This window comes from Pelecanus crispus, chromosome W, assembly GCF_030463565.1.
Source record: "Pelecanus crispus isolate bPelCri1 chromosome W, bPelCri1.pri, whole genome shotgun sequence".
Classification (NCBI taxonomy): Eukaryota; Metazoa; Chordata; class Aves; order Pelecaniformes; family Pelecanidae; genus Pelecanus; species Pelecanus crispus.
Genome location: NC_134675.1, coordinates 16,370,472 through 16,383,598, shown reverse-complemented (window position 1 = coordinate 16,383,598; position 13,127 = coordinate 16,370,472). Strand labels below are relative to the sequence as shown.

Below are 13,127 nucleotides of genomic sequence, written 5' to 3'. Positions count from 1 at the left end.
TAATACACCACACCTCTTGGTGTCTCAGAAGAGAAGCCAAAAACCAAGCAGTGAGTGCAGAAAGGAAAGGGCCTGCACAAGCAACCTCAGGCAAGAGGCCAGGGCTGCTCGTGGTGAGCCTGTTGCTCCCTGCCTGCTCCTTCTACAGCCAAGGAGGGATCTCCTGCTGCCGAGGGTTGACAGTCTCCTGGCATCCACAAACTTTGCATTCATATAAGAAGTTATTTAATTAAGCAAACAGATAAGCCTCTGCAGCAAAAAGGCCTCATTTATTGAGCATTGATTTAACTGGTACAAGCTTCTTGAGCAGGAAATGCTTCCAAGACACTTTCCTTATTTAGAACATGCTTGAAGCTTTGCATGGATCTGACTGCTTTCCAACCGGATTTTCCTTTTTTTGTTGACAGAATAACTTCCCAGCCAGCAGCCATGAATGGCTGCAGGAGCTGACATCTACATTGGACTTGCTGACCAGCATCACTTTTTTCAGGATGAAGGTAATGTTATGGGTGGGCATGGGAATGGGTCCTCTGCAGTTTTTGCCACAGGAGTGGGTTTCCTATTTTTAAACCATTCTTTCATGTCATTGTGCTTTAGATGCTTAAGGAAAACTGAGATCATCTGCTGACCATGTAATAAACATTCACATTTTATCTCTTTTTGACTGTATTTTGCTTCATGAAGACAAAAGCTGTTTTTTCCCCTGGGGTTCTTCAGTCATAAATATGGCACAAAATAATTTTTAAAAGGAAAAAAAAAACCAAACCAGGGAAAAAAAGAAAATTGTTAGTAAATATTTTTAAATTCATTTCTTGGAGGGTAAGATACTGAAATGGGATAGTATCTCTCAGCAGAGATCCAAGAGAGCTGTTATGAATGCTAATGTGCCAGTTCTATGGTTAAGTTTATTGTTCTAGCAATGTGTAATAGGATTATTTTTAATTCCTGATTTTTGTTTCTAAACTTTTTAAAATTCTGTTGTAGGTTAGCACATGGCACTTAGCAATTTTTATCTTATCAAAAACAAAGCAAGTTTTGCATTTGAGCTATTTCAGGAAGTGCTTAAAATTTTACTCTTAAAATTTAAAGTTTTAGAGCTTTATTTTGAAAGTGTTCATTCAGACAATATGCCTGTATTGAAAGTTCGGTTTATAGAAATACTCCGAAAAGTTTAGAGGTCACAGTATCAAAATTGTCTTAGGTTGTAGTTTTGTTCACAGGGTGATGCCTGCATATCTGTTTAGTTTAAAGTAACCCTGCAGTGTTTTTCTAAAGCAGCGTAATAATGAAATAATTAAAAGAACTGTTGTTGCAAAAGAAGGCATATCGGTTGGCATGTCCCTAAGGATTCTGGTGTGCTTTAAAATTCAGTAAAGCTGCTGAAGGAAGATGTCCTTAAAGAAAGCTATTGTATTTAAAGGCATACGTGTGTTTGGTCTTCAGCAAGACTTTCCAGATCATATGTAATGTGCTCTGCTAGTCTACTGCACGTTCTTCTGATGGTTGAAAAGATTGCTCACTGGCTTCATAGCAAAATCCTATAAATTTAGCAGAAATTGTGTGTGCTTGGCTCAGATTATACACATCAAGCCACATGATTTATTCATTCTGAAGACTCTTCCTTGGCACTTCAAAAATCTCTTTTATGCTCCAAAGGATCCTGAGGGGACATAAGTGTCATCACTGCTGTTTTATACCTGGGGAGGCAAGCCACGGAGACTGAGCAACTCATTCATGGTTTCAAGTCACTGACAGCACAAGTCACTGAAAGCAGATCCACCCACTCCTGGGTAGTTCCCAAACCAGTGACTTGTTCTTTCCCTGCTTGATTTATGAAAAGTGCTTCCTTTGACTCTTTTTGTTGTCTCCTTGCCAGGTCCAAGAACTGTAGAGTCCACCTCGAGCCGGCCAGGTAGTGAAGGACTGCGTAAAAGCTTGCCTCAACTCCACCTATGAGTACATTTTCAACAATTTTCATGAGCTGTACAGTCATGAGTACCAGACAGATCCTGTGAGTTCGTAAGTGGGCAGAAATCCAAGTTTCTGATTTTCTTAAGCTAGTAATGAGAATACTAATTGATATAAAAAGCCAACACAAACAAAATTATGTGACTTGTTATCTTCTGAATGCACAAAACTTGTAATCAGTTAATGAGCATTAATTAGTGAATGGAGAATGATAATTGTTTTACTCTAATTATTCTACAATTTGTTTTGCCAGCCTCAGCTATTTTATCTCATGAGCAGTTATTTGTAAAGGGAAGGTTTGATGCAGCTTTGAATGAGCAAAAGCCAATTAGAGCAACTGTATACTGATCAAGGAAACTGTCTTTAGCCTAGATAAGTGACATTTTATCTTGATTTCTGGCAGCCAGTGTCCTGCACTGGGCTTAGGATGTACCTCTAGACACAAACTGTTTTCAAATCCATGAGGCCTTTACTGGTCACTCTGTAGTAATGCACACAGAATGAGTCAACATGGATATAGTCATCAACCCAGGTGCCTAAAATGCAAGTATTTGGAACAAGCTTAGAGCAAATGATGTCTCAGCAGGTCTCCCACAGCCTGACCTGCTCTTGGCATGGTAAATGACAAAACGGTGATTGAGGCCACCAGTAAGCAACGTGGTTTGGCATGTTACTGAGTTTTTTATTAGATCAAGTGAGTTGCCAGCAGACGTTAATAATTTTAAGCTCTTCAGAAGAAAGGGTCCACAGGCAATTAATGTTTGGAGTTTGTAAGGAACAAGATGATCTACATTTGTCAGCTTTTTGTTTCCCCTTTAAATATACACTGGTTTTCCAATGGCTTTCTTCCCAGAACAAAAATCAGGACCTTCCTCCTGAGGAACAGGGCCCCAGCATCAGGAACCTGGACTTCTGGCCCAAGCTTATCACTTTGATAGTTTCCATCATAGAAGAGGACAAGAATTCTTATACCCCAGTCCTGAATCAGTAAGAATCTTTCATGTCCTGTATGGCTAATGCTAATCTCTGTGCACTCTGCTTTATTTGTTAAACTGCTTTCTATCTTTTTTATCACTTATGTATTTACAGAAGTACTTATCTTGTCTGTCTGTCTGTCTTATCTCTGTATATATAAATAATTCTTTTTGATTGGGATGGAAGAGTTTCAAAAGGTTCAGTTATGATGACGTTCAAGCCCTGATTATTACAATCCTTGAACTCAGGGAGGCACCTGAAAATGGGGTGAGAATTCTTTGGTTTTTTTCTGATGTTGAGCTGTTCTGGGATGCACATTAATGCACACAGTGGTGCCGTTGTGACAACACTTTATGCTGTGATTTAGGAACATGGTGTTCTGTGCAGCACTGGGAGATTGCATTGGGTGGGGTTGGCACAGCATTGGAAAGGAACCTGAAACTGGTCTGCTTAACCGGTGGATGCTCCTCCAACAATCCCACAGGGCAGGAGAGAGGGGGATATCTGACAAGGTGTTATACACAAAGGGCTGAATTATGGCCTAGTGATTATTGATTTAACATGGCAGGAACACTTGATTAGTGTTCACCTGTCAGCCTAGTAACCCTAGAAAAAAAAGAAATATGGACAAGAAAGGGGAAAAAGGTGCAAGTGTATTGAGATCACATTCCCTAAATTACTATATATATCTCTTCTAGGAGAGACATCCAGGGGCTGGCTTTTTGAGTTAAAACCAGTCTCAATAGCAGTGTTGTTTTTCAGGCTATTTAATCTATGCCACAGAGTCCAGTCCATGATCTCCAATTTCTACATGGTCATTTATCTAGGGTGAAGGAAGTGTCTGTAATATTGAGCTTTTCAGCTTGTAGTTTAGCTCAGAGCTGAATAAAGAAGAGCCCTTTGCTTGGATACATGCCAAAACCTTTCCCAAATGTCCCCTCAGGTTTCCTCAGGAGCTTGCTGTTGGGAAGATCAGCGCAGAGGTGTTGTGGAGTCTTTTTGCCCAGGACATGAAATACGCCATGGAAGGTAAGAGAATTTCTCACTGGTGTCAGCTGACTTGTTGCTGATCTCTTGTTCTCCATCCATTTGGTTTAAATGAGGCTTAGTCACATTAGTAACACCACAGTTTGGAGCAGGGATTTCTAGTGGTTTGTTTGTAAACAGCTGCTTTATGGGTGAGAATTGAGGCTGAGATCTGCATGAGCTCTAGACCTGTGTGTCAGGCTGTGTTGCAAGCTGTTTATTGTCATCCCAGCTGGTTTGAAATCAGGAGTTCACTTTGGCCTTAGGATATGATGGCATAGATCAGCAGCACCTTCTTTCTGCAATGTACAATGGTAGAAAGGGCTGGAGAAGTAGGTGGACTCTGGGTTGTGCCATGATTGTAATTCCCTGGATGATACAGTGTAGACTGTCTAAGCTATTGGCAGAAACGTGCTATTAGAACAAATCCTGCTGCAGACATCTTTGTTTTGAATGAATCTTTGCATAATTCCACCAGAGTCCTAGTAAAGGAGAAATTTTACTGTTTCTGAAAATGAGTTAGGCATGCAGAGCCCAGCAATCTCCCAGAAAGGAATTCTGCCACTTGCAGTACTCTTCTGATGGTTGATTACAGTTTCTGAGCTTGGTTTTAGTACTATAAATTAATTTGCAGAGTGTAATCGGCTTCTTACAAGGTTCAGAGAGCATCCAGCTCCCACTGGTTCTGCAGCTGTGGTAGCAGTTGTTTTCCCAGTATTTTGCAAGGTCAGGCCTTTATGATCATCTGTAAGATGATAGTCTGGTAAAACAGAAGTGCCAGTGCTGCCTATGGCATGCTAGCTGTATTCATATTTGTCGTGGTTTAACCCCAGCCGGCAACTAAGCACCACACAGCCACTCGCTCACCCTCCCTCTCCCCAGTGGGATGGGGGAGAGAATCGGAAGGGCAAAAGTAAGAAAACTCCTGGGTTGAGATAAGAACACAGGAGTGTTTCTCACTCTTACTCCTCCGATTCTCTCCCCCATCCCACTCGGGCAGGGGGAGTGAGTGAGCAGCTGCGTGGTGCTTAGTTGCTGGCTGGGGCTAAACCATGACAGGACAGTTGCAAATTGGAAGCATCTCTGATAGGAAGAGAGACTGAGTAGACTTGGCGGGCAGGATTGAAGTAAGTCATTGTGCCACATTCTCACTTCCAGTAAGGAGAGGGGGATCAGATGCACACACAGATGCCAGCTGTCTTAAGTGTTAACGCTTCAACAGCCTCGGTACCTATTAGATTTTCTTTGCAGAAATTCAGCATTATTTTCTAAAAATTAACCCACGGAAAGTAGGCTGGAGATCAAGAAAAAATCCACACGAGGTGATCTGCTGGACTATGGATTGAGGATGTGGTGCAAGCCCTGTTCTCTGCTTCAAAAATAGAACTGGACATGAGACTAAAATGTGTGCTGCTAGGAAGCAGTTCCCTGTTAATGCCTTAATAATATGGCCTCAGTGACCCTAAAAGCTCTTCTCCAGAGGAGACTGCAAATGAAATCTGCTGAGGAAATGTGAGAGAGTTACAGAACTCTACGGTCTTTTCAGGATAAAACACAGCACTTGCTGCAAAATATCTGTGCGCACTTCCACTGTTGCTGCCACTAAGCTCTTTAAAAGCCAGCAGGTTATAAAGCAGAACAGAAATGTGCTAAGACTGATAGCTCCTATGCTCTTCACTTTTTCTAAAATGGGGTTTCAAAGTATACCTCTGGCCGATGTGTTTCCATGTCATCTTCAAGTGCTCTTAAACCTTTCCCTTTACAAAGAGAGCAGCTGATCAAAACTGTGCAGGGCCCATTGAAGCGGGGGAAGGCAGATGGTATGAGCTGTTGGGGATGAGGGGGGTTTGGGGCTTTGTCAGTTTTCTTTGTGCTCCAGCATGTTTGATCTTGTTATAGTTCACTTCTGTCTTTTCTCCTTCACAAGCCCCACCTTTCTTTCACATACATAAAGTTCTCTTTTATGGTGGTAAGACCTCTCTTTCTTTCTTTTACTTTCCTGTAGTTTTGTCCCCTTGGTGTCAAGCCTCTCCTTTACTGCATAGATGGCTAGGTAGTCCTAGTAGCAGTCCTTGGGCTTATGCTCCTGTGGCTGCTTTGCGTCTTCCTCTTCTGCAGCTTAGTAGTGTTTTAAATGTCCTACTGCAGGAAAAATGTGTATCAGGAAAAGGCTTGAATTATTACTTGCTTCTAGTGCGCTGCTTAATTTTGAGGGTATAAATCCTTTTGAGTCCTTTTTAACCTACAACATTTAAACTTTAATCCCATTTGCTGCTATTGCATATACTGCTTTTTGCTCATGGTCATGTTTTGACAGTCAATGTCTTGGCTAGGAGAACTTCAGAAAAAAAATTACAGATGGTCAACTTGCCTCATTGTGTTCGTGATGTAGAAAAGAGAGATCTCAAAGACTCCCCACAAACTTCTGACCTAAGTGTCATTAGGCACATCACAGTGGATCTGTTATTTTGGCCTCACTGTTTAAAGCTATATATCCACCCTTTCATGGGGTGGTGATGTGACTCATACTTCAGTCACAAGTGGTGTTGGCTTCTGCATAAATGGCACTTAGGAGGTGGTAGTTCTCTTCTGGGTTTTTGGGAGTGACTTTTGGATGAAGCCATGCCTTTGTCGTGGTGTGTAGCCAGCCTCCAAGTCAGACCTTCCTTCTGCAGGAACAGCTCTTTCCCCATGCGGGAACAGCACCTGGATGGCAGCATATATCAAAGTTAATGAAGTTATAATTGTCTATTGATTTCCTCACTCTCACAGGGAGCTAAGTGGGCATGGTTATTGCTGTGTTTGTTTCCATTTTAGATCTCCAGAGAGAGCTTAGCATTTTCTTCTGCAGTTGTTCTTGAGGGAGGTCAGCAGTTCAGACACTGAGTATACTCATTCTTCCTTAGTGCTCAAGAAAGATATTAGATTTATTAACGTAAAACATGAATGGACTTTCCTCGGCTTCCAGTACAAGAAAATTCACTGTGGAGAGTAATGGATCACAGTACATGTGAAATAGTAGCACATGTAAAGTAATTTGTCCATTGAACCATCACCCCTCAGATATTGGGCATTTTAATTTCTTTAAAACAAAGGCTGGGTTTCTTTTTTTGAGATTGTATCTGTGTGGATCTGCTAAATGTGAATTGGAAGAATTAGAAGGAAATCTGTATTACACTGTTACAGAGGTTCGCAAACAACACACTGGAGTATTCCTCTGCTTTGGGAGTTGACAAGGCTTACAGAAAAATTATGCATGAAAAATTCCTTGGGTTTTGTGGTTTTCAGTTGGATAATTCATAATTTATTTCTCCTTTCTTATGCATTTTGTTGAAGCTACAGAAGAGATGTGGAAGTTTCTTAATGTTTTGAAATAGTTGCAAGAATTCACATTTACATTAAAATAGGTGATGATATTGTAAGATAAGCTTGTCTGTCAGGTAACTGCTTAGAAAGCTGTGGTGATTTTTACATCATTAAGGTGTATGTTCTGCTGATGAATATCTGTAGCATGTATTGTTCACGTGTGCATATATCTACCCAGTTACTGGATACTTGTACCAAAGTACTAGATTAAAGCCATTTGAAGTTAAGAGAAAGACTTTTTACTTTTTAACACAGTTGTATCCTGTCTACGTGTCAGCAGTGATGCCCTTGGAGAGTTACATTAATAATGATGTAACCACACAAAAGGTAGGAAGTTACGTCTAAAGACAAATCCTAGATATTATTCCCTTGCTCTCCTGTACTCATGTGAGCTTTTGGAAAAAAACCTTGAGTCTAAGCCCAAAAACATGTATGTTTTGTCTCATATCTCACACTGTAGTCATGGACTAGCAGCTTGCTGTGGTGCTAGAGAGAACAAAGAAGCCTGGCCCAAAGTGTATTCATGCTGTTGAAGTTTGGCAGAAGAAAGAGATGGATACAGATAGGTGGCACTAGGGAGTGGCAGTGCAGAATTGGTCAGCTGATAATTCAGGATCACAGTGCAGGCAGAACCTGACTGCTGAGTCATCTATCAGCATCATGAAAAAGGAATTAATTTTATTCTTTTCAAGGAGGATTTTGAAGAAAAGCAGTGCAGTAGAAGGAGCTGCCTGTGCAAAGCACGAGGGGTGGCTTTGGAGAAAGCGTTGAGATGCTTTGGGGAGAACTCAAGAAGTAGTTGGGCTGATCAGAGGTGGGAGTCAACTGCTGAAAGATGGTAGTGTGGATGTAGGCTGTGAAGGGCCTTGAGAGCAAAGACATGGAGCATATGTTTCTTGTAAGAGAGAAAGAGGAGTGGTGGTCTAAGGAGATGTTCTCTGCATTCTGAGTATGGCAAGTGCTTTAGCAGCATAGGTGTGTGGGAAGGGTCATATTGTGGAGGTATGTGTGTTATGCAGGGAGGGACTGCGTTGTCCCGACATAACCTGGGTACAAAAACATAATGAAACCTGGCAGGAGGAAGAGGCTCAGCAGCAGGTAGATACCCATGGGTTGCTTCAGTGGACTGTGCTCAGGAAGGCAATACAAATAAGAAAACACTTGCCTTCTGAAAGAGAAGTGTCATGAATTTCTCCAAACTGGGGATCAGGGAAAGTTCCAGCTCCTGTATAGCTTGTTTAAACTTGTTTGTGACTGACACTGTCAAACTCTAGAGAACCTGATTCTTTCTACTCTTGTCTCTTAGGGAATGTAGTGTAACATGTTGGTATTGCCTTTGTTTGTATCCAAGAATGAACAGATTCACTCTCCTTGATTTGTTTCCTGCAAAGATTCATGGACCATCATACGTTAAATGGAAAGGTGTCCTGGTTTCGGCTGGGATAGAGTTAATTTTCTTCCTAGTAGCTGGCATAGTGCTGTGTTTTGGATTTAGTAGGAGAAGAATGCTGATAACACGCTGATGTTTTAGTTGTTGCTAAGTACTGCTTATGCTAGTCAAGGACTTTTCAGCTTCCCATGCTCTGCCAGGTGCACAAGAAACTGGGAGGGGGCACAGCCAGAATAGTTGATCCAAACTGACCAAAGGGCTATTCCATACCATATGACGTCATAGTTGGTCATAGTTGTCATAGTTGTAGGAGACTCCCTTCTGAGGGGAACAGAGGGTCCAATATGCCGGATGGACCCTCCTCATAGGGATGTCTGCTGCCTCCCAGGAGCCCGGGTGAGAGATATCACTAGGAGACTTCCCAGCCTGGTACGGACCTCAGACTACTACCCATTACTGCTCTTCCACATGGGTGGTGATGAAGTTGCAGTGCGTAGCCCAAGGGTGATTAAAAGAGACTTCAGGGCCTTGGGACGGTTAGTGAGGGAATCTGGGGCACAGGTCATCTTTTCCTCCCTCCTTCCAGTTGTGGGAGGTGACATTGGTAGGAACAGGCGGATCCAATCTCTTAACACATGGCTCTGTGGCTGGTGCCACTGTCACAACTTTGGGTTTTTTGACAATGGGATGGCCTACATGGCACCAGGCTTGCTGGCATCAAATGGGAGCCTCCTTTCTCAAAGAGGAAAGAGGGTCTTTGCTCAGGAGCTTGTGGGGCTTATTGACAGGGCTTTAAACTAGATGTGAAGGGGGAGGGGGAACATACCAGGCTTGCCTGTGACAAGCTGTGGGATGGTACACAATGGTTAGAGGGACGGGGTGCTACTATGAGCCCTCAACCTGTTGCCCAGAGGCATGATGGGGACACTGCAGCACAGTCGAAGTCTTGCAGAGATGAGCTGGGGGCTCCTGAGATAGTAGGAGCCAACAAGGAAACCTCCGTGAAACACCCCAAGGGAAACAAGGGATGTTCCACTAAGAAGGTGACATGGCCAACAGCCCAGATGAAATGCCTCTACACGAACGCACACAGCATGGGGAACAAACAGGAGGAGCTGGAAGCTGCTGTGCTACTAGAAAGCTATGACCTGATTGCCATAATAGAAACTCGGTGGGACGAATCCCATGACTGGATGTGGCTATCGATGGCTACAGGCTGTTCAGAAGGGACAGACGAGGAAGGAGGGGCGGAGGCGTTGCCCTCTACGTAAATAAATCAATACTGTGTGAAGAGCTGTCCCTGAAGAATAGCCACGAGCAGGTCGAAAGCTTATGGGTAAGAATCAGAGGCAGAGGCAACAAAGGGAACCTTGTGGTTGGTGTCTACTACAGGCCGCCTGATCAAGGGGAGCCTGTTGATGAAGCCTTCTTCCTCCAGCTCTGGGAGGCTTCGCACTTGCAGACTCTTGTCCTGCTGGGGGACTTTAACCACCCCGACATTTGCTGGAAAAGCAACACGGCGAGCTGTAGGCAATCCAGGAGATTCCTGGAATGCATTGAGGATAACTTCCTAAGCCAGGTAACAGACACCCCTACCCAAGGGGACGCAATACTGGACCTGATGGTCAGCAATGCAAGTGAGCTCATCGGTGATGTCAAGACTGGAGGCAGCCTGGGCTGCAGTGACCATGCATTGGTGGAGTTCACACTCCTGAGGGACATGGGAAAAGCAAAAAGTGCAGTCAGGACCCTAAATTTTAGAAAAGCAAACTTCCAGCTCTTCAAGGAGTTAGTCAGAAGGACCCCCTGGGAGACGGTCCTCAGGGACAGGGGAACAGAACAGAGCTGGCAGATCTTTAAGGACACCTTCCATAGAGCACAAGAGCTATCAGTCCCCAAGTGTAAAAAATCAGGCAAGGAAGGGAAGAGACCAGCATGGCTGAGTCGAGACCTGCTGGTCAAACTAAAGAGTAAGAGGGAACTGCACAGGCAGTGGAAGCAGGGACAGGTGTCCTGGGAGGAGTACAGGGAAACAGCCCGGTTGTGTAGGGAGGAGGTCAGGAAGGCCAAGGTGCAGCTGGAGCTGAATTTGGCAAGGGATGTAAAGAATAACAAGAAGGGCTTCTACAGGTATGTCAACCAGAAAAGGAAGGTTAAAGAAAGCGTACCCCCCCGATGAACAAGAATGGCGACCTAGTATCAACAGACGAGGAGAAAGCAGAGGTACTCAACAACTTTTTTGCCTCAGGCTTCACCAGCAACCTCTCTCCTCACCCCTCCCGAGTCAATGGACTGCAAGATGGGGACCAGGGGGGTAAAGCCCCTCCCACTGTAAGGGAAGATCAGGTTCGAGACCACCTGAAGAACCTCAATGTACACAAGTCTATGGGACCTGATGAGATGTACCCCAGAGTCCTGAGGGAATTGGCTGATGTAGTTGCCAAGCCACTCTCCCCGATATTTGAAAAGTCATGGCAGGCAGGTGAAGTCCCTGCTGACTGGAAGAAGGGGAATGTTGTGCCCATTTTTAAAAAGGGAAGAAAGGAGGACCCCGGGAACTACCAACCTGTCATCCTCACCTCTGTGCCTGGGAAGATCATGGAGCAGATCCTCCTAGAAGATATGCTCAAGCACATGGAGGACAGGGAGGTGATTCGAGACAGCCAGCACGGCTTCACCAAGGGCAAGTCCTGCCTGACCAACCTAGTGGCTTCCTATGAAGGAGTGACTGCATCAGTGGACAAGGGAAAAGCAACGCATGTCATCTGTTTGGACTTCTGTAAATCCTTTGACATGGTCACCCACAACATCCTTCTCTCTAAATTGGAGAGATATGGGTTTGATGGGTGGACTGTTCGGTGGATAAGGAATTGGCTGGATGGTCGCATCCAGAGGGTTGTGGTCAATGGCTCGATGTCCACATGGAGACCGGTGACAAGTGGAGTCCCTCAGGGGTCCGTACTGGGACCGGTGCTGTTTAACATCTTCATCAATGACATAGACAGTGGGATCGAGTGCACCCTCAGCAAGTTTGCAGACGGCACTAAGCTGAGTGGTGCAGTTGACACACCAGGAGGACGAGATGTCATCCAAAGGGACCTGGACAAGCTGGAGAGGTGGGGCCTGTGTGAACCTCATGAGGTTCAACAAGGCCAAATGCAAGGTCCTGCACCTGGGACGGGGCAACCCCCGATATCAATACAGGCTGGGGGATGAAGGGATTGAGAGCAGCCCTGCGGAGAACGACTTGGGGGTACTGGTAGATGAAAAGCTGGACATGAGCCGGCAATGTGCACTTGCAGCCCAGAAATCCAACCGTATCCTGGGCTGCATCAAGAGAAACATGGCCAGCAGGTCAAGGGAGGTGATTCTGCCCCTCTACTCTGCTCTGGTGAGACATCACCTGGAGTACTGCGTCAAGCTCTAGGGCCCTCAGCACAAGAAGGACATGGACCTGTTGCAGTGGGTCCAGAAGAGGGCCACAAAAAAATGATCCGAGGGCTGGAGCACCTCTCCTATGAGGCCAGGCTGAGAGAGTTGGGGTTGTTCAGCCTAGAGAAGAGAAGGCTGCAAGGAGACCTTATTGCAGCCTTCCAGTACTTAAAGGGGGCCTACAGGAAGAATGGGGGCAATCATTTTTAGCAAGGCCTGTTGTGACAGGACAAGGAATAATGGTTTTAAACTAAAGAAGAATAGATTTAGAATAGACATAAGAAAGAAATCCTTTACAGTGAGGGTGGTGAAGCCCTGGAACACGTTGCCCAGAGAGGTAGTGGAGGCCCCATCCCTGGCAACATTCAAGGTCAGGTTGGATGGGGCTCTGAGCAACCTGATCTAGTTAAAGCTGTCCCTGCTCACTGCAGGGGGGTTGGGCTAGATGACCTCTAAAGGTCCCTTCCAACCCAAAACATTCTATGATTCTATGCTCAGTATATAAACTGGGGGGAGTTGGCTGGGGAGCAGCGATCGCTGCTTGGGAACTGTCTGTGTATAGGTCAGCGGGTGGTGAGCAATCGCATTGTGCATCACTTGCTTTGTATATTATTATTACTATTATTATTATTATATTGTTATTATCATCATTGCTATTTTACTTTATTTCAATTATTAAACTGTTCTTATCTCAACCCAGGAGTCTTTCTCACTCTTACTCCTCCGATTCTCTCCCCCATCCCATCGCGGTAGGGGGAGTGAGCGAGCGGCTGCGTGGTGCTTAGTTGCTGGCTGGGGCTAAACCACGACAGTCCTTTTTGGCGCCCAACGAGTGGCTCGAAGGGTTTGAGATAATAACAGATTAACCAGAGCGTATTAAGGAGTCTGTTAACAGTTGCCGGTCATGATAGTAGTTCATCTGATCTGTGCCATGTTCTTTTTTTTTGCAGTACATGTTAAAGATTGGTGT

The 13,127-nt window shown here is 44.5% G+C and overlaps 1 pseudogene; it reads left to right on the top strand.

Annotated features, from left to right (window-relative positions):
• The window catches only part of LOC142596445 (protein unc-13 homolog B-like), a 164,967-nt pseudogene that overhangs the window by 89,403 nt on the left and 62,437 nt on the right, over positions 1–13,127 (top strand).